This window comes from Chroicocephalus ridibundus, chromosome Z (assembly GCF_963924245.1).
Source record: "Chroicocephalus ridibundus chromosome Z, bChrRid1.1, whole genome shotgun sequence".
NCBI lineage: Eukaryota > Metazoa > Chordata > Aves > Charadriiformes > Laridae > Chroicocephalus > Chroicocephalus ridibundus.
In genome coordinates this window covers 4,406,845-4,431,825 of record NC_086316.1, presented here as the reverse complement: position 1 = coordinate 4,431,825, position 24,981 = coordinate 4,406,845, and the positions used below count along the sequence as shown (strand labels likewise).

General features: G+C 39.5%; 1 protein-coding gene across 16 annotated transcripts in view; it reads right to left on the bottom strand.

The window, feature by feature from the left end:
* The window catches only part of MEF2C (myocyte enhancer factor 2C), a 140,779-nt gene that overhangs the window by 38,720 nt on the left and 77,078 nt on the right, over window positions 1–24,981 (bottom strand). The window lies entirely within an intron of this gene.

Sequence of the window (24,981 nt, the reverse complement as noted above, 5' to 3'; positions counted from 1 at the left end):
GAAGACATGAAAAAACCAAAACAACTAAACTCTGCAACAAATTTAGGAATTAATGTTCTTCACAGAAGAAGGAGTAGTACCTAAATTGAATTCTTTCTTGGAAGTGGATGTAAGCGATGATATTAGCAATGCCCTGACATTCTTAAGTATGTGCTTTTGATAGGGCAAGGGGGAGGACAGAGTTGCTAATGTGGCCGTGAAATACCGATTGAGAGCTTCTAGTCATGGTGTTTACTTTTTATTGACTCCAGTTACAGTGCTACAAATGCATAGTGCTGAAGCTTAATGTACAAGAAAAAGCACTGCCAAAACAAATGCTTAGTGAAAAGTCAAAACAGATGAATTTCAGGTTCATCAGCTCAAGTCAACCCTCACAACCATGATCGTCATCACCAAGATAAATAACGGAGATGAAAAAACATAAAACCAGAATGAAATCAGTAGCTAACTATTCAGAATGGTTGTCTGGCCTCAAATAGGTTTTAACTTATCTCCCTTAACAGATCACCAAAGAACAGTCATTGGATTAATTAAGGTAAAAGAATATGGAAGCAAGTCTTTGTGGACACCCCAACTACAAGCAATAGTACACAAAGTAAATATTTGTAAGATTTCTCAAATTTAGCTCTAAGAATTTCTCAGTCAAAAACTCTTCAAAGAGTCCATTTGGTGTTACTACTTTATTAGACAGCTTGCAGTTAATTCTGAGTTGAAACCTGGCTAAGCAACCTCAGTTACAACATATAGATCACATAGCACTCTTGTGTTAATAAGTGGCTATGCTTGTGCTGTGTATTAGCGTCGGATGCTTCAACTGGTTTCTTTTTGTCTTCTCAGAATGGCTGCCTCTCATATGAACTTTTTGTTCCTATTGGAAAAGTACATTTCCTAATTATTTTATTTATGGCAACACCATTAAATCCTTCAAGTATTATAAAGTCATACCTTGCTTCTGTACTATTGTATTTATTTATTAAAAATCAGACTTCATTTTCTGCATTTAACCTGAGAGTTAGGAACAGAGCTCTCGTACTTCTGCAAAAGCTATAAAGCTCTTCTCTTTGTGAAGACACAACCCTTGAACATCACATTTTCAGCAAGTCAGCAAAGTGATGGTGATCTGCTCTAAGAGATCTGAGCCTTCCAAACTCATGATGTGGATCTCTGAAACAGATACTGGCAACTGTGGAAGGCTGGCTCAATGTAGATCTCTCTTTTCAGACTTTGTATCTGTATAGATTTCACATCTAATCCCGTGAGCTACAACTGACATTCAATTATAAATCCATTTGAATAAAACCTTAAGAAGCTAAAACAACCTCAGTGATTCTGGACACTTCTTCTCCGCTCCCTCTTATGTCTCCTTTATCTTTTAAATGTTAACTAGCAGAACTGACATAGTCATGTACAATTTCTGCTGCTAACAAGCCAATTATAAAGAGGGCTTTTGCAATCAGCTGTTGTTTGATAGATTTAATAGATAAAATATGATATATGAGAAGTGAAATTTCTCTTTTACATTTGAATAACTAATGTCAACTAACATTCTTCTCTTCATATAAGTACAAAACAGGTGTTTTCTGAATACACAAAATATTCTGTTTTCACAACCTATTGGGTCAAGCTGTCCAGACATGAAATCCAGAACAGCACTCTTGGGACCTTTTCTTGAGGTCACTGGAGTCACGGATGGACTCTCTGAGGAATGATGCTGACATGAGCTGGACTGGATGGCACCCTCAACTCCAAGCTTTGAGACGACAGTCCAGCTCCTCTCTTTACAAACGGCAATGACATCTTTTTTTCCCAGAGGTCAACACAGCTGCAATTGAATGGACAAAGGTGAGGGAAGGGAGCTGCACAACTTATCCTACCAGACGAAGATCAATATGAAAAGACAAGATGGGGAATGTTTTGCAGCCTCTTTGAATCTTTTCCTTTTCCATCATTCCCAAATCCCTGTCTGCTGCATTCACAAGGTTGTATCTGGGTAAAAGAAGATGCCCCTTGTCCTCAGCACACTCAGTGCCCTAAAGTTCTGCGATTGTCTGCTTAGCGCTCATGTGAAACAGTCACTTCTGTGGTTTATAGAGGTTCAGGAATGCACTGCCTTCTTTCAGATGAGCAGGGGAAGACAAACAACGTAACCCAATGAATGTCTTGCAGCAGTGTCCAAAAAGAGACCAGATTTCCTCCCAAAATAGCGATGTTTTTATTTTCATAAATATTTATTTTTATTTTCATATCCTTATAAAGCAGGTTGCTGCCACAGCAGTCGGTGTTTTCACCCGAAATTTAGTAAAAAAATGCTGGTATTCTACCCAAAATTAACTTTAGCCCTAAAGAGTAGAGACAAACCTTTCCTTTGAAAAACCCATCAGTCCGGTGTGTTTGCCTGGTATCTTGTCTGACACGGCTAAACAAGATCACTAATGCAGTGCACTTCTTTCCTCCCACTCTCCCTCCTCCCTACCCTTCAAAAAAAAGAAAAAAAGAACATGCTTCAGTGAGTTGGGGAAAGGTTAGGCAATACAAATTTCCACACGTGTGCTGCAGTGAGAGGCAGAGCTCCGAGCTTTCTGAGTGCTGGAACTAATGCCTGGTTCCCTGTGAATTGCATTTTGGGGTAAAGTGCAATATCCAGAGAAGCCTTCCGGTGACTGGGTCTCCTGGGGCTTCTCTTGCCCCCTTATCCATATTCTTTGTTCCTTCTGTGTGTAAGGACTCATGCTGCAATGCTGCCTTCAGCTGGGGTTCTTTCTGAGAGTAATTTCTGGTTCTCTTTCTCTGCACAAGAACATATAATTTTCATGAAACTTGTTGGAATTTCATTGTCTGTGAGACCCCTCCCTTTGCACCAGATTTGCTTGGCATTGGATAAAAAATGAAGAAGTTAAAGGGAAAAGACAGAAGAATAGACTGATAGACTGCACAGCAACACTCACACACAACACACACACAGAGTTCTCCTCTGGAGAGGAGAGCAGGCTGAAAGGGACATCCTTATCCTCTGTACTAAGGTACTGAGTGGTATTCAGGACAAATCACAGAATCACAGAATGGTTCGGATTGGAAAGGACCTTAAAGATCATCTAGTTCCAACCTTCCCGCCCTGGGGATCCTGAGCATCTTAGCATTATCTCTGGCTCCTTCAACATGCAGACTACATTTTTTCCTATTTATTGCCATTTTTTACTTTCCTCTGCATCATACCTTTTAGGTATTTAATACCTAATTTTAGGTATTTAATACCTTTATTGTGCTTCAACGCATCCAACACCTGTTGGTACAGCAGAACTAAAAGTAGCACTGACCAATATCTAACTGATCCACCCTTATTCACAAGCTCTCTGGACTTCGTGTTAACTTTTCCTCTTCTCCTCTGCCCTGTGTCACCTCTCGAAGCAGAAGCTGATTCTGGACATTGGAGAAGACTGGAGTTATTAAGAAGACCAATGGGGTTTCAGCAGGCTAGAGTCTTTCACCCAGTCTTGCAGTGATTTAGAAACCATTTTTCTTACCATGTTAAGCTGTCGTAGCCTCTTGCAAACCCTGGAAAATAGCCAGACCTATCGCATCCTCCTAGAGATTAGCTAGTTTCCAAAGATTTAATGACTATTCAGGGAATATTTAAGAGGATAAAATTACACAATTGTGTAGTGCATTGCATTCTAGAGAACCCCAAGCCAGATTTCAGTTATTTTTAAAGAAAATAAGCCATTTTTGAACTACGGAAGCTCTACTTCTTCCAAGCAATTAAACAAGTAATTATATTGGACTCCAATAACCTAAAATCAGCCAAGGCATTTGAAAAACAAAATGGTTAAAGGAAAACAACCTTTGGCTGAAATCTCGTATGCCAGCAATTTAGGCTAAATCCTGCTCTATAAATCTCAGAGGAGAAGTGCTGACTTAGTGACATACTGGCTGCTGTTAAATGAAGTATAAACAACTATTTACTTTCATTTCATGCAAAATTTATCATCACTACAAAAGCACAAAAGAAAATATGGCACTACCAGCCAGGTCTGATTTTATCAAGCAATGGAAGTCATTGCAATTTGAAAGCTTTTGAGGAGGAAAAGCTTTTCATTTTCATAATCCAGTCTCTGTTTCTGCAGTATTATTCTCTTCTTCTAGTATTTCTTTAATAGGAACAGCAGAGAAGGTTAGAAATTCCATTGTTTTTTTAATCCTACCCTATCCTATCCTATCCTATCCTATCCTATCCTATCCTATCCTTTAGTTTGCCCATCTTTGTAGAGAGGTATTTCCTTTTTTCTTAGTAAGTTTATCTGCTGTGGAGCTGCTCCACGTTAGGGCTTGAGAAGACACAGATCTTGGGGCTTGGAAATCCTCACAGTATAGCTTCCAAATTAAAAAGACCAGGTTGGCTGACAAGTTCCCCAAAAGGTTCAGACCAGCTCTCTTTGTCCCATTTTGTTATCCTCTGCAAAACAGACCTGACTATTGCAAGGTTAATCGCTACCTTCATTTGTGTAATGAAAAGTGCAATCTTGCTGGCTCTTCATCTGTAATCAAAATTTACAGTATGGAAAAATTTAGAATTACAGGTCTACTACAAATTCCCGTATCTGTTATGTTGTCTAGAAGCCACCACAATGATCTCTAACTGATAACCCCACTAGCGACCATGACAATCCACAGAGTTGTAATTTGGTAAATTATATTCCACTGTCAGAAGGCAAAAACCGCAAGTGCCTTCCATATTCCACTATCACTTTCTTTCCTGTATCTGTATGGGATAAATCTTTTAGCCACAAATGAAAAATGGTTTGGTCTCTTTTGCTCGCTGGAGCCACATATCTACGTGGCAAGGCAGACAATAGCCAATTACAAAGGAATGATATGCTATTGTGTTCAAGTGCTTTATTATTTATAGCCATCCCAAAGAACCCGGACAAATTTATGAAGGCCCCCCCAAAAAAGCAGAAAATATTTAAATCATGGACCCACTTCATTTAAGCGCCAGCTTGCTTTCTGTGCAACAGACATATTAAAGTTAGAAAGTGTTGAGGGAAGACAACCTTCACTCTCTTCTCTCGTACAGTTATGTAATGATGAAATTTTATGATGAAATTGCATGATACAATGTATGGTGCAATCAAGTAATGAAAGGTTCTAGTGAAATGAAAAACACAAAGAGGAAGAGATAGGTTGCTATGGGAACCGTCCATCTGAATTCCCTGACTTCTGTGTAACTAAAATCTCAAATTTTATGTTCCATTAATGTAGAGTTCTTAGATTTTTACATTTAATAATGAACATAAACTAGTATGCTGGTACTAATGTACTTTAATTGCATGTTTAGGAGAATCAGATAAAACATTATTATACTTACTGTTATCTAACAAGCTCCAGACAAAAAAAATATGTATACCAGTAACACAGAAAAATGGAACATTTCTTACCTCTTTTGTATAAATCATAAAATGCTTTTGTGGTTTCTACGCTTTTTGAAATAAGCTACAGGGCTTACATAATAGCTGAACTTCTATAACCACATGTTAACCTTTGTGTTACTATTTTATTTTCACCGAAGTTTTAAAGAAAAAAAAATTTCCATTGTGTGGTCCTGTACGTCTGTCTTCTTCAAATGATTGTACGTAAGTGTGCTTTTCACAACAATACACCAAACCCTCTGCTTGGATTTGCCTCTCATTTTTGCATGCCAAGTGATTATTCTCTCCTCCTTCAAGTACCTTCTCTAATCACACCTCTTGTGAAACCAAACAATGCCGGCACCCTTTGCCAGTAACATCTGCTTCTCTTTGCTTACGAAGGATCGATCAGCGTGTTATGAATGCTTATACGTGGGTGCCGTGAGCTCATCAGGACACGAGGTTTCTACCTCTTAGAGAGTTCAGTCTATTCTCTTCCACTCACGCTCTTGACACGTGCCAAGGCATATCTACAATATTTTGCAATACTTGTATAAAAGCAAATTAATTTTTTGAAAGGGCAACAGGACAGTGGGATTTTTGCTTCTTTGTTCCCTGTAGCCGTGCTATATGACGTGGGGACAGGGCAGCTCTGCAAGGCAGTGCAGCCTCCAGAGGTGCGGTCCGTTGGTAGCAGGCTGGTCTCAGCCTCACCACCATCTCCTGTGGCATCCCTGAGAGAGAGCACACCTTGCTGCCCGGCTGCTGCGCCTGCGTTACCCCTCTGGGGAGACGGTGGGACAGGAGACGGGGGAGAGGGCAGAGGTTTGCTCTCTAAAAAAAGAGACCACGCACAACCCCTTTCTTTGATATTCAACCTTACCCACTCGTCACTGCTTTTCTATTTAGCATTGACTTAAATTACACAGGGCAACTTTGGCTTTATAAGTATAAATAGAAGAAGGATATGTCAGATTCAGAGATCTCATAGCAGTTAATCTAAACCAAGTATCTTTATGGGTTTTCTCAGAAAGAAACAAAAGCAAGTCACGTGAAGACTCCAGCATTAAAACTTTGTGTTAAAATTTCTGTTAATGCACGCAACTAAGCTTACAGCCTCCTGTGTTCACAGTTATCTCATGGGACATGCCAAAGATGTCTGTCCATCGCTGCACTTGTAAACTGTTGGGGTTTTTTTAATTTTTTTTAAAGAATTTAGATCTGAATAATTCCCGAGGTTCTAAGTAAGGATATTTCCTCATCCATCAGGCTTATTCCCATCCGTCGTCGTAGCGCAAAAGGCCTGAAAACCCCACAAATCCCCCCCTGGGCAGCTGACGTAGGATTCCTACGCCAGCCCTCTATGGAGGGGATCGCGTGTCCCTGGCCTTGACAGAGGAGACGGGGCGGCAGCGCCCGCCAAGCCCTGCCGCCCCGGGGAATCCACGGGGGGAGCAGAGCATCAAGTGACCAGCGTCGCTGGCCGAGGCCATGCGGGTCCCCGTCCCGGCTGCAGCAATGCCACGCATCCCCGTCATCCGCACCTGTCAGCCGCAGCACTTGCTGCCCCATGGCCATAGATGGCTGTCTCCAGGGCCGCGGCGCTGATTGGGGACGCTCGGCTGACGGCCCCACCGGCTGACCCATTTGGGGTTTTTTTTTTTTGGTTTTGTTTTTTTTTCTTTTTTCTTCACAGGTGCTGCTGTCACACTTCTCGGCTCTCATGTGGTCACAGCCTACAGGAACGCAGCATTTGCGCCTTACAGATATATATACACATATATGGGTGTATATATATATATGTATACATGTATTTATACATACACATACACACCCTCTACTAGTTCACTTGCCAACACCTTTTTGTTCAAATCTAGAAGGATTTTTCGGAAGTCTTCACACATAAGCATGACCAGCCTCCCTTTGCGATGACACAGTATAATACTGGCTTAATATTGCTGATGTGTTGGATTAGCAGAGATAAAAAAAAGGATGTGCTTTTCCAGACAACATTGTCATTTCCTAAATAATGAATTCACGTGTGACATTAATTGGAGGTGAGAAATTAGTGACGTAAGTGCAATGCTGACCTAGTTGTGATGGCAGCTTCTGATAAAATCACCTCTACAGATATGAGAGATTTAAAAAGAAAGAAAAAAATTACCTTGGACAAACAAAATACCTTTTAAACATTTGACAAAATTTACTCTACTGTCAAAAACGCACTTGTTACACCCAAAGAGTGTGTTAAAATGAAACTTCTGTGCAGCTGTTTTTAAAACCCATACTTTGAAAAGACAGTCAAATTCTGCTCTGTTGTGTTGAAAAAAACTGACAACTTTCCACAGACTGGCTGTCACTGCTTCATGCACAAAACTAGCAGATTATTTACTTAAATCAGAGGTATTGTCAGGCTATTTGTGTTTTAGGGATGGAATAGTTATCACTACTACTTCTTGAGCACTCCAGTGCTTATATTTTTATAACCCCTTAGTGAGGGTCCAAAGGCCTGTCACAGACACTGTTTTCGAGTAATGGAAACACAGAATATGTAGATAAGGGCAGAAAACTTCCAGCTCACTCTCCTGTTTTTCCCACCACTCTTTCTGCATGCTGCCCTGCCCATAAACGCATGCCTTGTCCTGCAGAGTGAAGGTTAGCACCACAGTCCAGTGGCAAACACCTCGTTTTCCACCCCCTGTCTTGGAAGATGGATTTACAGAAAGTGGAACTCCACTATTTCTCAAGGCTCACTGCTTGTGGAACAATTCCATGAAGACAAAACTTCTATATTCTGGCTACTTACACTAGCTCAATGTCAGGAGCAGACCTGGTCTGCCAAGGGGTGCAAAGGTGGACTAAAGCCAGAATAGATGCATCTCTGACTTGTTTTTTGCCCCTTGGCCACAGCCTAATAGCAGTCCATTATATCCTTTACTGATTTTTCAAAACCTTTTAAGTGTATGAAGTATTTAAATGGACAGGTTTTCTCTAAGCTTTATCGAGCATATTTAAAACAGAAGAAGAAATTGGTGAGACATAGTGTATTTGATCTGTACTAGGTTTTACTGCCAGATACAAAAAGTATGTGAATGGAAAAATAAACTTTACAGTAGTTCAGCAGAATCATCTCAGCTTCTTTAGGGAATATGAGGCCGCTTAAAAATAAACACTGTAATCATCAACAGGTTGTTATTTCCCTCCTTCTTTTTATGTTCGTCTATCTATAATCCTTCTCCACTGACTCCAGCCCTTCCAGATGGAGCGCTGCCCTCAACATTTTCATTTGTGTCTAATTTAGTCAGACATATACACAAATACAAGGCTGAAGTCAGATCTCATTTACACTAGTGTAAATCTGTAGCTGGATTTGGAACAGCTGTAAAGACACCAGTTGAGTTATTCTAGATGTACAGTGGTGTTACCAAGTCTGTTACATCAGTGTTACTATCTCTTCAAACATACACTATTTGAAATATGCAGGGCTTAATATAAATGACTGCAGAAACAATTAACTATTTCAAAGGCAGCTGGTGTTTTTCCATGATATAAATGGGAACCTTTAATACTAAATGCCATATTCAAAATACTTGAGAAATATGACATAAAGAGCAACACATATATTCTACAGGATCTTTTGTCACAAAAACATATTACAGAAAGAATGGCAGCTGATAGGAATTACACTTTGCATGTATTTTGAGCATTATTTATGTTCTAAAAGATCCCAAAGAGATTCTGAAATTATACGTTTAAGGACTGCTTCACACATCATTAAAATGCAGCCACCCTGGGGTGAATATACTGTCAACGTGTGTAGCTACGCTAGCCAGGGGCAGAAACGATATATACTTCAGACAAACAAAATTGTAACACACGATCTAAGTCACTTTGGATGGAATTTTTCCTAGACCATGGGGCAAACACCTTCACCCTTAACCATGGGGCCAGGGAATCTCTGATGACCACAACATTTTGCTTTCCCATTTCATCTGAAACAGAGCACCTCCAGCACCACTGAACTGGTGCAGAACTGACTCAGCAGTGAAAATGCCACCCACCGAGACAAGAACACCACTTCCTTCAGCACCTGGGTTTTCTTTGGAGGTCTCCCATAAAAATCTTGACTGTATCAATGTTCTGAACAGATTATTATTTTTTTTTCCCCAGATTTTGAACATTTATTTTACAGCAGATCAAATTACAGGGGGTTATTACAAAAAAAATGGTACTGATATGACAATAAGCAAATGTTGCTGAATAGCAGTCCCTTTTAAAGGAAAAAGAACATTCCCTTTTATTTTTATATTACCATAATTGTTTTATCCATTGGTAGAAATGCCCAAATCAATATATTTTTAAGAAATGGTGAATTATAATAGAGGTTAGATCTCTGTAACACTAGCCTCCTCTTTCTTTGCTGGACGGAGGCCTTAAATAGCAACAAAGCAATAACCATCAACTCACTGTTCTGCTGATAGAGTCAGGTTTTCACCAAGGAGAAAGAGAAGGAAGTCTCTCCACTAAGTTTAGAGTGAGCAAGCACTATTTGAGAATAAAAATTGGCCCGTAATTTTTAACTATGAAAACAGATGACTCAAATGATGCAGACTTTCACACTTGATTTAAGATAGCTTTGTTTTTTCCTGTTAGACCAACAATTTATATAAGTTCTGTTATTTACCAGACACATTTGTGCAAATTGTATCTATCTTCAAACAGCTGCTAAAATCTCTAGACTATGATATGCATTTGTCTGCTTACCAAAGTGTCATCTGCTAGAAACAAAGAACTGGGTCTTTTTTTCCCATGGAAAATCCTACAGGAGTGGCAATATTCAGACAGAAACTTTGCAAGCTGAAACTTGCAGATAACTCAACTAAACACTAGCCAAAAAAAGAGTGAGAGGGTACAGTCAGGAGCTGTATGGAGGAGCTGGATGAAACTCCAGAACTGCATTATTATCCTAGAAAGTTGGTCCTTCAAGCAACTCTGTTTTCCTGAAGCGTAACTTCTTTAAAATCCATACTGGTCCTATCACTCTGCTCTCCCCTTGAAAGGAGTAAGCACTTCTCTCAAAAGCAAAGAGTCAGAAATGACAGAATTAGCAAAAAGAGGTCAGATTTTAAAAAGATTTTTGAGAATTTATGACGCTTTCCAGGAAAGGGAATTCTAAACTTCCATTGCTGCAAATTGTGCCATAATGGAGGCAAAAGATTAGCCCCTTTACATAAAGATTATCTGAGGGTTAAGCTGCTACTTATACCCCAAAAAGCTGCAGTTTAATTCCCACTTCCGTTACTAACTTCCTGCATAGGCTTTGTTAATTCATTTTTCTATAGTTGTCCCTCTATAAAAAGTTGAATGATATTAATTACCAGTGTAATCGGGGTGCTATAAGAAAGAAAAACCCCAGCAAACTCAATGTACTCAGTAAGGAGTCTAAATTTAATACAGACAGACCGACCCACACATACACCTGCAAAAACTGGCTTACATGCTGCCCTCTGTAGCTTTGTTGAATAGAGGCTAAGTTAAATTAACAACATAATGGTCAGTTTCAGTGCTCTGTTTGGGAAGGAAGAAAACTTGAGAAACACAGCGACTTCTAGTTCTTATCACTGCTTCAGAAAGCAGAAGTGGCAGAGCCAGACTCAAGATCTAGTCAGAAATTTTGACAAGAACCAAGGACAGAGTTTACAGAGACAGTAGTAGAAAAATAATGGCTGAAAAGGTAAAATAGAAAAGAAAAAAAAAATCATTCAGAAACTAAGCGTCTTTTTTAAAAATTTCAGCTTCTTCCAGAAGCGGCTAAAACACATTTTAAATGTTAGGGGTTTTCATTGTAAAACTGGATTTCTTTTTTTGGACAAAATTATAGTTTTGTAAAGAAGAATTGGTATATTGGCCTGCCAAAGCCCTGCTGTCTGAGATCTTCAAACATTTAATCACATGGTATTCCCACACAGTGAATTCTGTGGGCTCCAAAAGATGTTTCTGCTTGGGTCCTCTAATTCTGCAGGAGAGCTGGACAAATGGAGCAAGATTTCAGCCTATTTCACTTCTTCCAAGACTTGGTAGAGGTGAGCACGAAGGATGCTGTGACCATGTGCTGTGATCAGTACTGTCTCGCTTGGTGAAGACTTAGCTGTGGGCTCTGACCAGGTTTGGTGGCTCTTGCAGAATAAATCACGGCGCAGGGCTGCCTGCTCTGCCCTGCCATCCGAGATTACTCACCCCATACCAGAGCTGCGGAGGTGGAGCAGCCGAGGCATGGGCATGCATTCCCTTCCTCTGACTCTGCTGCGAAGGTGGTAACCTCCAACGGAGGAAAGGCAAGAAATAGCTTGGGGGTACTCACATCTCCAGATCCCGCAGCTGTTTCCTCAGACAGCTTCAGTCAGAGCCTCCCAGAGCCACGTTACATATAAGAAAGGGAGGTTTTCTAATTGGGAATCGCAAACCCAGAACAGCCTGAAGGACTGTATTTGTTTTAAAGAGCTGACCTCCTTCGTGATTTATCACTTCACAGTGTTTTGCAAAGTCGATAGTGTTTTGGGGACTGTGTTCCTGAGAAAAAGGTAAATATTCTGGCTATCTGAGAAAAACGTTCAGAAGTCAGTAACATTCTGACTTTTTTTCTAACACATCAGCTTGTGTACAAAGACGAACCACACCAGCTCCCTACCTAATGAGGAGCTGAATTGCACAGGTGTACAAACACTACTCCCAGTCCCAAAATCTAATCATGCTGGAGACATTTGGACCAACTACAGACTGAAACTGAAATCATTATGCTGAGAGATGGAACAACTGTACTTCCTGTCAACGTGACTGCGGCAAGAAAACCGAGCTTATTTACTTATTCCATTATCTTGGCTATCTTCTAAGCCGTTTGCAGCCATCAGCCTGCTGCTACAGTATCCTAAGCTCTGCAAAGCATTTACAATGCAGCAAGACACTCTAGAGGAAAGGTAAAGGGTATTACATGGAATGATAAAGGAATACTTCAGGTTCTCTAGCATTTATTTTATGTTTGAATATGAAAATTCAATTTTAAAACCAATCAGAAGTTGACTGTGCCAAAGAAATCAGAGACTGTGGTAAGACTGAAGATGAGATTACCTCAAAATGCATGTGGCTTTGCCTCTTACTATTGATACATTAAAATCAAAGATCTGGCAAAGAGATCCTGACCGATTTCAATGGGCCCAGGCTTTTACATAGCATTTACGGTAGCAAAAGGGACCAGCAATGTCCTAAATAACCAAAATTTCAGTGAAAATCAGTGATGATACAAGATCCTTCCCATGAAGTGGCCAATGGGCATATAAGCAACGAGTATATAAGAATTTCTCCAGAAGTACACAATTTTGTTCCTAGTACCTGCAGAGAGGCTCACAGTCCTGAGGTTTGCCTGGAGTTTCTCAACAACACGAAACTTTCAAATAAACTGCAGCAAAACCTACTTACATTGATTCCAAAGTTTGGCAGGATTCCTGTTCTGCCTGGGGTATGCTAGATCACAAGACCCCAGAATAAAATAGCAGTATCAGGAATGGATGAGTACTTCTTTTATTCCTGCCGCGGAATTGGTCATGGAGATCAGTAGGAAGCAGACTTAACTGCAGAATGTTTAGTCAGCTCTTTTGCTCCATCACTCTTCTTGAAGGAGGAGGTGGAATTAAGAACACTTCTCCCACGAAAAAGACTGTACAGAAGGAGTAGGAGGACTTCTCAGACTCCTTAATGGGAAGGGAATGAAAAATTTAGTCTGTGGGAGAGACAAGAGAGGTTTCTATAACCCTTGGGGATCCAGTGTTTCACCTGAAGTCCAAGCCCAGATGCATCTTACTTCTGTTCAGTCCACACTTGTGAATCCTTCATGGGCATTGCTATCAGGTGAGTTTAGTCCTACTGAACAAACTTCTTGCTACTGATGCAGGTCAAGTCAGAATTGTCAAATATAGTTATCTACTGGGGTCCTAACAGTTCAAGGGTTCTGCTAATGGAGCCAATTAGGTAGAACCCCCACACCTGCCAGCATTTGAAAGCTATAAATGAAGACATCTCTGGGATAGGGAAATGAGAGCACGCCTTTCTAAGCATCCTTTGGAATAGAAGCATTTTGTAAAGTGACAGGGTAGGAAAATGGTCAATGAGGAGTGTTCTCCCTTAGCCACATTGTTTTGAGCTTACACTGAAACCACAACGAGCAGTCCACACCCTGCTGCAATTCTCATGCTGCAAGGAAGGGCCTTGTGAAAGGAAAGGGCTACGGAATAGGATCAACTGAGCAGTACACACTATTTAGGCACCTGACGTCCAGAGTGGAATTCACACTGTGTTAGAATCTGAGGCTTCCTATGCAGGGCACCGGAAGAGTTTGGTGCTGCAGAACAGGATCCAAACCTATCAGCAGGTGATGAAGTTGTGAGTGACCCAGACCAAGTGAACGGGGTTTGGGAAATGCTATCCCTCATCAGAAGCCAGACTGCTTACCCAGGGCTGCAGAGACACCTTCATCCTCAAAGCTCTGCTGGGCATTTGGGCATCGACTCAGGCATACCACCTCCTCCTACAGCTAATCTTTCAAAGAGCCGAGGAAGAGTCACTCTTCCCTTTTAAAAGGCTGCTGTTGCAGATTTTCCGTTTAACAACTGGTGCTTAGAAACCTGCTACGAAACTGGAAACTCAGGTTCTGTTTCTTCTTTGATCTAAATGGCTCAAATCTGTTGTCTCCCACATCCTTATAAGGGATAAGATACACCCAGCTTCCCATGCTCTATGCAGTTCTAGATAGGTTAAACCTCTGCACTAACCTCTAACTAACTAACTAACTAACTAAACTTCTGCACGATTTTACTTTCGTGCATTAACACAAGCAACGTTTGTTGGGTCAGAGAAACAGAACTCGATAGGGGACAGAGCTTTGTGGCTTATTACAGCATTTTTGTTTGAGGGAAACGTCTGCTGAAATCTGATTTTTGCTCCAGAGCTGCTGTTTGCGTTTTACATTGAATACACTCTCAATAAAATGCAGAAAGATTCCTTTAAAAAAGGCATTGAACTGAAGTCTCTGTCCCTTTGATAGTACACAAACACCAGCAATATTTTCTGATTTCTGCTTCACAATATTTTCTGATTTCTGCTTTGTGAAAATCTTGATCCTATACTTGTGCATTGCTTTAGGAATTGCTTGCCAGGGATATTTTGTTCATGGAGGACTGAGAGTTCCTAGATCTTTTGAGGCTTTAACTGGGCAAAAACTCTTCATTTTGGCCCAGTCTGGGTTAATACTTAGTAAGCACAGTACAGGCCCCTAGGAATCATCAAATAATAAGTTCTCTCACAAAGTTCATGTGCCTCCATATTAGGCTTTTGGATAAATTACCTTTATTTTTAAAATAAAACTTTATTTTAAAGTTTATGTTTAGTCACTTCTGTGAAGCACTTTCAGGTATAGGATGGAAAGTACTGAGCATAATTATGAATTTTTATTCATGAGTTAAACAATATATGTGGGCTGTGCGAAAATTTACATGTGAGAAGGCAAGCTTCTTCTCACATAGGTTACAAAAATACAGATTAAAAGCTAAGGCACATACTGGTAACTGCTAGAGACAAAAGTGTAAAGCTTCCATTTTACTGATACATGTTTGAACATGCTAGATGTATGTAATAACCAAGCCTTGGATTATAATAACGAACGGAAAAATTATGTGTTTTTATGTTTTTCATGTTATAGCCATGATTCTATTGTAGTAACCTAAATATAATTTAAACACCATACACTCCATTAGGAACGGCTTCTTTGTCAAGATTTTGATCTCTTTTGAATCAATCTATAGCAGCTGTGTGTTGTTTAAAGTACTCTTATTGACTCTTCTATAATTTGCTCTCTTTGAACAGCCTGCATGCTGTAACATCTGATCAAAGAAATAAACGTATACTTTAACAACCCAAAGTAAAGTGCATGCACATTTTTATAACTCTGCACTATAAAATGTAATTATAGTTGTCTATAAATCACACGGGCTGATATAAATAAATGGGTTTGAGATTTTTTTAATGCAAGCCTATCCGATATATCACAGATTTTTCCCTTGAATACCACTGTCTATCATGCAAAAGCATTAATGAACTGTTTAGAACACAGACGATGCAACTTCTTTTAGTAGAAGTTTTTACTCCTCAATTAAGTGGTAACCAAATATAAAAACACTCATAGCAAAATGAAGTACGGAAGACACAACAACCGAAAGTTGTGGATTTATAAATTACCGCATAAAGAAAATGTTGACTGAAACTTTGTTTTAAAGGTCTTTCTTAATTCAAAGAACAATGGCTATTTAACTACATTCAACAGTTCTGTAATATGGACACTAATTCACAGCTGGCTTGTGATTATTAAAAATGTATAACAATAAAGCATATGTGTTTGAGGTTTTATAGCCCTGCAAATTTTGTAACTTACATTAATTTCAATCGTCTTTCATATAAACAAACACACAGAGGCCTCCTAGAATTCAGGGCAAATGGAGTCTAATCAATATGAACTACATAATACATAAAGGATGGATGCAAATTTTATAGTACACAAATAAATAATTAATTTATACCTTCTTACTGTAACAAGGAAGGAAAGTCAGCATATTTTGAAGTTTAACAGAACTTTTGCCAGAGCTATGAAAACTGTAGAAAGGCATCTCAAGAACAGATAGTGTTATCTGTGCACAATCCAGGGAAGGAGAGGCACAGAGATATTTTGCTTCATGCAAAACAGAAGAGTAAGGTGCTCTGGCCTGAGCAGAGCATTTAAAACGCCAGCTCCCTAGCACGTGGAGTGAAGTAGGCAAAAAGCCAGGATTAGACTGACTTTTTGTATCCCCATCCTCTCTGGTGAGGAAGCTCCTCTTGCACAGTTGCCTCTGTTACTCAGGGAAGGGGGTTCACTAATTGCCAGCTCTCTGTGGCACGGAAGGGACATGGACTTTTTTACTTCTCAGTGTAGACCCATAAATGCTACTCAGGGTACGAGCTATTTAGGTCCCAATTCTGCCACCCTTACTGACACTGGAACTGCTTCAGAAATACAGCCATGATTCTGTAGATATTTGCAGGAGCATTCAACTTTCTTCTTGTGAATAGTTTTACTATCTGAAACAGGACGCCTATGAATCTCTGTAGAAATAAGACCTATTATGGTATTGCTAAGTACAAAAGGTGACAGGATCTGTAGAAATTGGTGTCTGTGCTAGGAACTGTAACCAGAGAGTTCTGAAGTTAGTCAGAAGGCTCCCATTGACCACATTAGGCTTTAAATGAGGGGTCTAATTAAATCTGAATGGTGGACTTCACATATCAGAGTTTTTTGGCTTTTGATAGCTTAGGGCTCTTTTTACCCAATACAACTATGAGCAGTGGCTAAGGGCCCACATCTGGAAACACTTAGATGCTAAAAAAGACTTTGCTCATGTGTAAGCATGTGAAGAACTGTGCATCATTTGCTGATTTTGCTAGAAACTCAGTGCTGCATAATCTTCAACATTCGTTTGACAAAGAACAGTTGACAGCTTATGGGACCCCAATAAAACAAAAAACCTTGGGGAAAAGAGGGCAAAGTCACTAGTTTGCATTAAAGATAGTTGTGAGGTAAAAGAAGACATGGTATTTCTACACTTGTGATTACTCCTACTGTGTAAGAATCCACGTAAATAACCACATTTTGTATTTACCTTACAAAGCAGGGATGTCTTGATGAAAATGAAAAATGGGTTTGCTCACAAAAACCTTTGTGTCTGGAACATAGCTATAAGTAGCTCACTATCTAGGTTGAAAATGGTAATGCAGGGTAGTGTGTCCTATTTTTCCATGCTTGCAGTGAAGATACAATACAGGAATTCAGCCTTGGTAATTACTAATACACCACGCAGACACAATTACACCCTGTGTACTGCATAAAGGAATCACTTGTGGTCTGCCTCCATTACAAAGAGCAGTAGGGGGCCAACATGCAAGAAGACAAAATGCTTTACAAGGAGGAAGGAGACCAGAAGAGTCGATGTACCCAAATACAAGGACCTTGATTCTTTTTGGAGTGATTTAAGTCCCTTTCCATCAATTATCGTCCTTTGTCTCCAGAGTCTTATCACAAGCAGCATTACAGGAACTGGACAAAACAATACTCAGGCTCAAATAACCCTGTGAACTGTGCTGACATTTCCACACCCTGTTGCTGTGTTTGACCAGGTTACTCAGATTTAAAAAAAAAAAAAAAAAGGCAACCAACAAAATCTCCTTACAGAACAACAAAAACGTTCCTGTTTTAAATAACATGTTCAACCCTTCCTGGTGTCTTTTCTGCTGTCTAGTATTACTGATACCTCACACTGCAATACCACAATGGTGATGCGATATAAAAACCTCTTATAGCACAAAAAAAGACTGACTTTCTCTAATATGACAGCTTTTCAAATGAAAAGTTCCTGCTTTGCAGGGTTGTCAACAGGTTTATTTTTAAATTAATTAGATCCTGCCCCTTGCCATTCCCATCTCCTCTACCCTCTTCGTAAAATTTGAGTTTCAGATAAATGAAGAATTACAAATAAAAAACTTCACTTATATATATGCAGAAGTGTTCTTCTGCAACTAAGTTTGATTTTTCAGTGAAATAGATCAGCTGTCTACTCATTCTACTTTTACTGCTCAGAATTAGAGTAATAAATTTTTCTTTCTTACTGATATGTGAAGTTTCGAGGGCACAATTTTAAGTGTGAAATCAATTAAAAGCATCTATTTTTTTCATTCATTCACACTAGATATGTGACATTTCATGGTAATTCTTGACAGAACATTGCAGTCATTGCTCATCTGAAAATAAATTAAAAAACATGTGGAAAGTCAAGAAAAAGGACCTTAGGAAAGTCAGCTATTTTTGACAGTAAGTTAGCTTCTGTGAAACAAAGCCTTGTCTTTCAGAAAGTGTTTACGATCTATGAGAAAAAAAAAATATATCCTTGGGCTAAAATGTTTATTGGCACCTTGGAGTCTGAAGAGAGCAAGTCAGGCCTGTGGTTTTTTGAGGGCACTTTATCATCGCCTGCATTCTCAAAGGGATCTGTGAATGAATAGAGCTGGATTACTCAGCCTTCTATTCCACGCCTATTCCTCTCCATTTTCCTTGGCAAGACTGAGAGCCAAGCTATTTTTAGTTAGGCAGTTTTCTATTTTTAGACAAATATCAGTTAAGAGACATTTGTTAGGAAAAATTTAAAAAAAGAAAAACACAAAAGGGGGAGGGGATGAGGCTTCCCATCTCATATTGTGAAGCAAGCCCTTCAACCTGTAACTCCAGGCATTTCAGCTGCTTCCAATCTTGGAAAAATAAAGAAAATTCAGAGTTCAGGGATTTAAAAATAAACCTGCCCTCTGGCAAACAGACCAAAATACAACAAGCTGTTACTATGTGAAACAGTGACTACAAAAACAAAGAACATTCTCCAATGACTAGATTGGGATAAAACTTTGGAGCTATTAAGTTATAAGAATGTTACACAGACATGTAAGATTTTTCCAGCTTCTCAGCCAGATATATCATGTTTTGGAGAAAGAAACAGTGATCTGCGAAATAGACCTTGCTCTAAGAAATACAGATTTAAGTTCCCAGTTTGACAAAGAAAGGAACCATGAAACACATTTATATTCTGCATGTATCTTTCATCTTTGTCATCATAGCATTTTTACAACAATCTTCCAAAACATTCCTAAGTTATTAAAATATTTTTAAAATTACTAAGAACAAAATACTAAAAGAAAAATAACATGGGGAAATGACCAATAATAAGAACTGACCCTCAAGAAGTAAAAATCAGGAGGTTCAGAGCTCCCTCAAAACACAATGAAAAGAAGCTCTTGCTCTTCCATGTGCTTCAGAGTAACTAACTTTGCATCCATCCTACTGTTCTCTTGTCCCTATTCTCTTCTTCCAGGTACGGAAAAACAAGCTATAGGGTGAGCTACTTCACTTTCATCTGTGATACATTAGGCTTACAAACTATGTTTCTTGTTAACCAAATCCTTGTCACAAATAAATCATAGTGGAAAACTTTTTTTTTTTTTTTTTTGAGAGAGAGAGAAAGCAAAACAAAACATCTCATTATGCAACTTTCCCTTAGCTGCATTTTTCACATACTGGACTAATTTGAAATATCTTATGAAAAAAAAAAAAAGTAGTGTCAAACTTGACCCTCTACCTTTCTTCTTCTAGGCTGCAAAGCATCAGAAGTCTATCACTTATTAGAGGCACAGCAACAGATGCTGCAAAATTATCAAGGAGAGCTTAAACAATAGCCTGTGGATGGAAAGATAGAGAGTCAAAAATCTCATGTGGATAACGGCGAGGAAGGGAATAAATTGCTAACTACTGGATGCAGTCGCGGGACTAATTTCGAGAGAGTCCCATTAACGGGAACAGAAGTCCTATTGAGGGACTACTTTGGACAAAATAGAATTGCCTTCCACAATTTTCCAGCTTTGAAATTTTTCTTGTGGTCTTGTAATAGCTAATATTTACGTAAACCCCAAATTGATGAAATAATAAGATTAGGTAAGAATATCAGCTTTTGTTTAAAAAAAGATGTATTTCTAAATTAATTGCTTGAAAAAATGAAATTAAGATTGATAAAGTGGGAAGTTTTTTAGTGTTTTTGAAAATGGGATATTTTCCCCTCCAAGATCTTCTTGTACTAACCGTGGCTAGGAAAAACACAGAAAAAGCTCACATGAGGATATTAGGTTACAAATACATTTTCCAAAGGCTCAAGACTCAGAAGGGAAACAAAGAAAGACTGAAGGAATATTACAAAAACGCTGAAGAACTTGAAGCCAATCCCATGATTTTGTCATACATGAGGTTAGCAATAATGGTTTGGCTCATATTTACTAAAAATGAAAGAAGAAGTAAGCATTTAAAAAGCCTAAATCATCATCCAAAGGAAATTCTTTGGACAGTTGACCCTGTCCAGTCGCCTCCTGGCCTGTGGAAACTGGTAACAGTAGCTGTTCTTTTAACAAGCTGGTCTTCAACCAATTTACAAAGGAAATCAATAACGTATCCCCATTTTACAGATAGGGAAACTGAAGCATTAGGAGGAAATCTGAATTGTCCAAGGTCACACAACAGTATTTGGCAAAGCTATTAATAAAATCCAAGTCTCATGAGTCCTAGTCCAGGGCAGTATCCAATAGACTGTACTGTCTTTAGATCACCCTGAATAACCTTTCTTACATACAGGCTTACTTTCTATACTGTCCCAGATCTTCAGCCCATGGTAGCTGAAATAATTCCCCTGATTTCAACAGCTGAAGAGATGACTTGATGTGCATTTCACAGCTTGTTTATATGCAGTATTATGTTATGATGACAAGAGAAGAAAGTACTCTTATTACATTAAACAAGCTATAACAGTTGCCTTACTTTTCCTAAAACAAGCACATTTAGAGAGTTATATAGGCTTATTTACTACAAATATATAGATAAGAGTCTTAATTGATATGAAGAGGCTTTCAGAATCTAATTAACCTCCCACCCAGCTAGTCATTAGCTCTGTAACCTTTAGAAATAATTGACAGAAGGAATTTTTTTTTCCTTTTCATCTCATTCAGAACTTCCACACCAAGTGACTAATCCTACCTGTGCTACAGGACCCACAGCACACCTGTAAGAACCGATGGGATGATGTGCAGAAAGTCCATCAGCTAAACAGGACTGCAGCATTCCTCTCAGGCACAACACACTGCCCAAGCAGCACGTCACATGCATGCACCTTTTGCGGCCTGAGTGCCACCCTCATCATCTCCAACCTTCTGGTGTGCTAAAGCTGTACAAACTTGAGTTTTAAGTCTCATGTCCCTCAAGCCTGTAGGAGACTTAGTGGTATTTCATGCCTCTGAACACTTTGTTGCTGGTCATACTAAAAGTAATCAGATTTTTAATTCAAGGTAGTCCTTCTACAAACCTGTGGAAGTACTCATTGTTATCTATCATTAGTTGCACGTTTTCATTACACACAGTCTTTTAGAGTAAAATGCTTTTTTAACAAACAATAACACACACAAACCCCCAAAATTCTGGATTCCACCAGTATTGTCTCTGCGTGTTGTAAAACACAAAGGATGTGCAACCTGCAGGGAGAATTTCACATGTCCACAAGCTCACTTCTTCCCCTTGGGGGAAAATGCTGCTGCAAATGGCACTCATCTCTCTTGCTATGTTCAGTTCATCCTCCCTCACCAAATACAGGAGTACACTTGGGAAGGGAAAATACTCTGGAAAAGGTCAATTCATCAGCAGTTAACTAGAGCAGTTATAAAATCATAGAATACCAAGTTGGAAGGGACCTCAAGGATCATCTGGTCCAACCTTTCTTGGCAAAAGCACAGACTAGACATGATGGCCCAGCACCCTGTCCACTGATTCTTAAAAGTGTCCAAAATGAACGATGTATGACGCTATGCAAAACAAGTTAAAAAGACAATGCTAGATGTTCATCTATGAAAAAGAATCTATAAATTGTAAATTACTTAAAACTGTGACATATTATTGCAAATTAGAACTACTTTTTTTCCCCAAGAGCAATCATCATCCCCATCACAATGGCCCTAGGATAATTAGTCTCCTAGAGTAGCTCAGGGCAATTCTTGATGAAGTATTCTTCAGTATCACTGAAGAAAGCAAGAGTTCACCCAATGCAAGTTTCTTTAAACTTACCCAATTTCAACGAGAAAGGAGACAGAAAAGAGGACGGAGGGACATCAAGTGTAACGGAAAAGCGATCCCTAACAGGCAGACTGGAGGAGCAGGTGGTGAGATAAAAGACAAAGGAGAGTACAACTTAATGAGATAGGAAGACAGAAAAAGAAGTATGTACTGGAGTGCAATTGGCAAGAGGTTAATAAGAATGAAACTGATGATGAGTTGAAGATGAGGAGAACCTCAGACATGGTCAAAAGATGGTCCTTGGTACAAGAGGTATAAACTTTGTTTGATGGAAACAGGATTGATGAATCCTACATGGACCATGTTACTGTACCATCATCACCTTATTTTGCTTCCTGTTCTTACTGTATTATGTCTGAAGTAGGGCTGTAAATACTTTGTGGTAAGACCTGTTAGTATGCATTAGAATAAAGGAAAATTGCAAGAGTGAGTGGAAAGGTGGGTGAAAGGGCATAGTAGGCTTGATGAAATGCTTACCCCACAGAGTAAGATAACGTATAGCTGAGAAGCCAAACAACAATAAAGTTTTATTGAAGTGGGAGGATATGACAATGTATTGCAGGAGCTGACATCTTCCTACATGTAAAAGTCTATGTTGAGGACTCTGAACTCCTTCTATGTGTTAAAAAAAAAAAAAAAAAGATAGAGAAGTAGATGAAGCCAGATGCCAGTAAAAAAGCCAAAGGCAGATAGCAAGAGAGATATTTCAGAAAAGAAAAAGACACTGAGGTCATGGAAGAGTTTCTTGTAAGATAAAAGACAGCTGCAAAGATCAGACAGATGTGTGTGCATGCATGCAAAGTTGCAGTTTGAAGTAGTGAACTTTACAAAATTCAGAGATCTGGTGGGTGATTAGCATTGATAACATAGAAACTCAGTTAACAAAGAGGAAAATGGAGGAAGTTTGTGCTGTTCCTCTTTTTTCTCTACCGGTGATTAGTGGTATGGCAGAGGGGAACTGAGGAGGTGGATGTATGTTGGCCAGAAAACGGAAGATATGGTTAATGGGATGAATTTGAAAGGGCTGACCTAGTAGGAGAACTTGAGTTAAAGTCAGTGACCACTGAATCATCAGAGGAATAGAAGCCAGTTGGAGAAAGAGGGACAATAAGAGCAGCAGGGTCAAAGAAATTGATGGATTGAGGGCTTAAAAAGAGCTGAAATATGAAGTGGTTAGTGATTTGTGGGGGAATGATTTATGTGCACACAGAGCAAGGATCAGCGTATTAGACTCAGTGCCTAAGAAACAGAATGAAAACCAGGACTTTGAAAAAGCTCACTAGATGTCTGCTAAAGCTGAGACAGTAGCTGATGCTTTGACATGAAAGAAGTGACAAGGAAGAGGGGACACTGAGAAAGAAAACAGGCAGGAAGTGTTCACCTTAAGTCAGCAAAGCCTTGATGGCTTAGCTGAAGAACCACAGCAGACTTCTGTAATATTCTTAGGGTCGTAATTACATTTGCAGCCAAGATGCAAAACATTTCCCTGCATTCCTACTCTGAAACATGCCCCCTACAATCAAAGGGCAATGTCCTCTCTGAGCTCCGAAGTGGTGGGCTTACAACGCTTATGCACTGGATTCCCATCACTCACAGTAGCGTGGCAGTGAATATCACCAGAATAAGTTGTGTTACATCCACTTCTGTTTTAAAGAAACAAGGGGAGGATCTGGCCTCATTTTAAATAAATGAAAAAAATGCATAATGCACGTACTTGTCTGTTGTAAAACTCTGACATTTACTCTTCCCTATTTCCTCATTGCCATAAGAAAATTACTGCCTAGTCCTATACAACTGTGCTGATAATGTTAAACAACAAACCCATAAGGTAAGCTTTTTTTTGATAGAGCAGATAGTCACTGAATGTATTGACAAACTTCTAAGGACAGATTGGAACTCTAGTTGTAAAAACACCACTTCTGTACCAAAGACTGTGTACCAAATGCCACAGGATTTTGTAATGAGAGAAAATGTAATTGCACTTTAAAGTAAAGAATTACAAATCTTCTAGTAATTATAACACAGGATTTTGAATGACAGCTGCCGAATATATTGTTGTTGGTATTTACATACAGTACTTGGAAGTTTGCATAAAGATAAAATTAATCTTTTTTTCCTCAGTGTCGAAGGAACCAATTCCTGTGGTTCCTTCCATGAGGAACTCCACTCTGGTGAGACCCAACCTGTCGAGTACTGCGTCCAATTCTGGAGCCCCTACTACAAGAGAGATATGGCTGTGCTGGAACGTGTCCAGAGAAGGGCCATGACGATGATCAGAGGGCTGGAGCACCTCTCCTGTGAGGACAGACTGAGAGAGCTGGGGTTGTTCAGTCTGGAGAAAAGAAGGCTCCGGGGAGACCTTCTAGTGGCCTACCAGTATCTTAAGGGGGCCTACAAGAAAGCTGGGGAGGGACTTTTTAGGATGTTGAGTAATGGCAGGACTAGAGGGAATGGATTAAAACTAGAGATGGGTCGATTCAGACTGGACATTGGGAAGAAGTTCTTCACCCTGAAGGTGGTGAGACACTGGCACAGGTTGCCCAGAGAGGTGGTGGAAGCCCCATCCCTGGAAGTTTTTAAGGCCAGGCTGGACGAGGCTCTAAGCAACCTGATCTAGTGGGAGGTGTCCCTGCCCAGGGCAGGGGGGTTGGAACTAGATGATCTTTAAGGTCCCTTCCAACCCTAACGATTCTATGATTCTAACCCTGCACAGGTTCTGCTATTCCTTAAAATAAATTACTGTACCCAGCAATCAACATGCACTTTTTAACTGAAGCAAACTTGAATGAAAGACTGTGG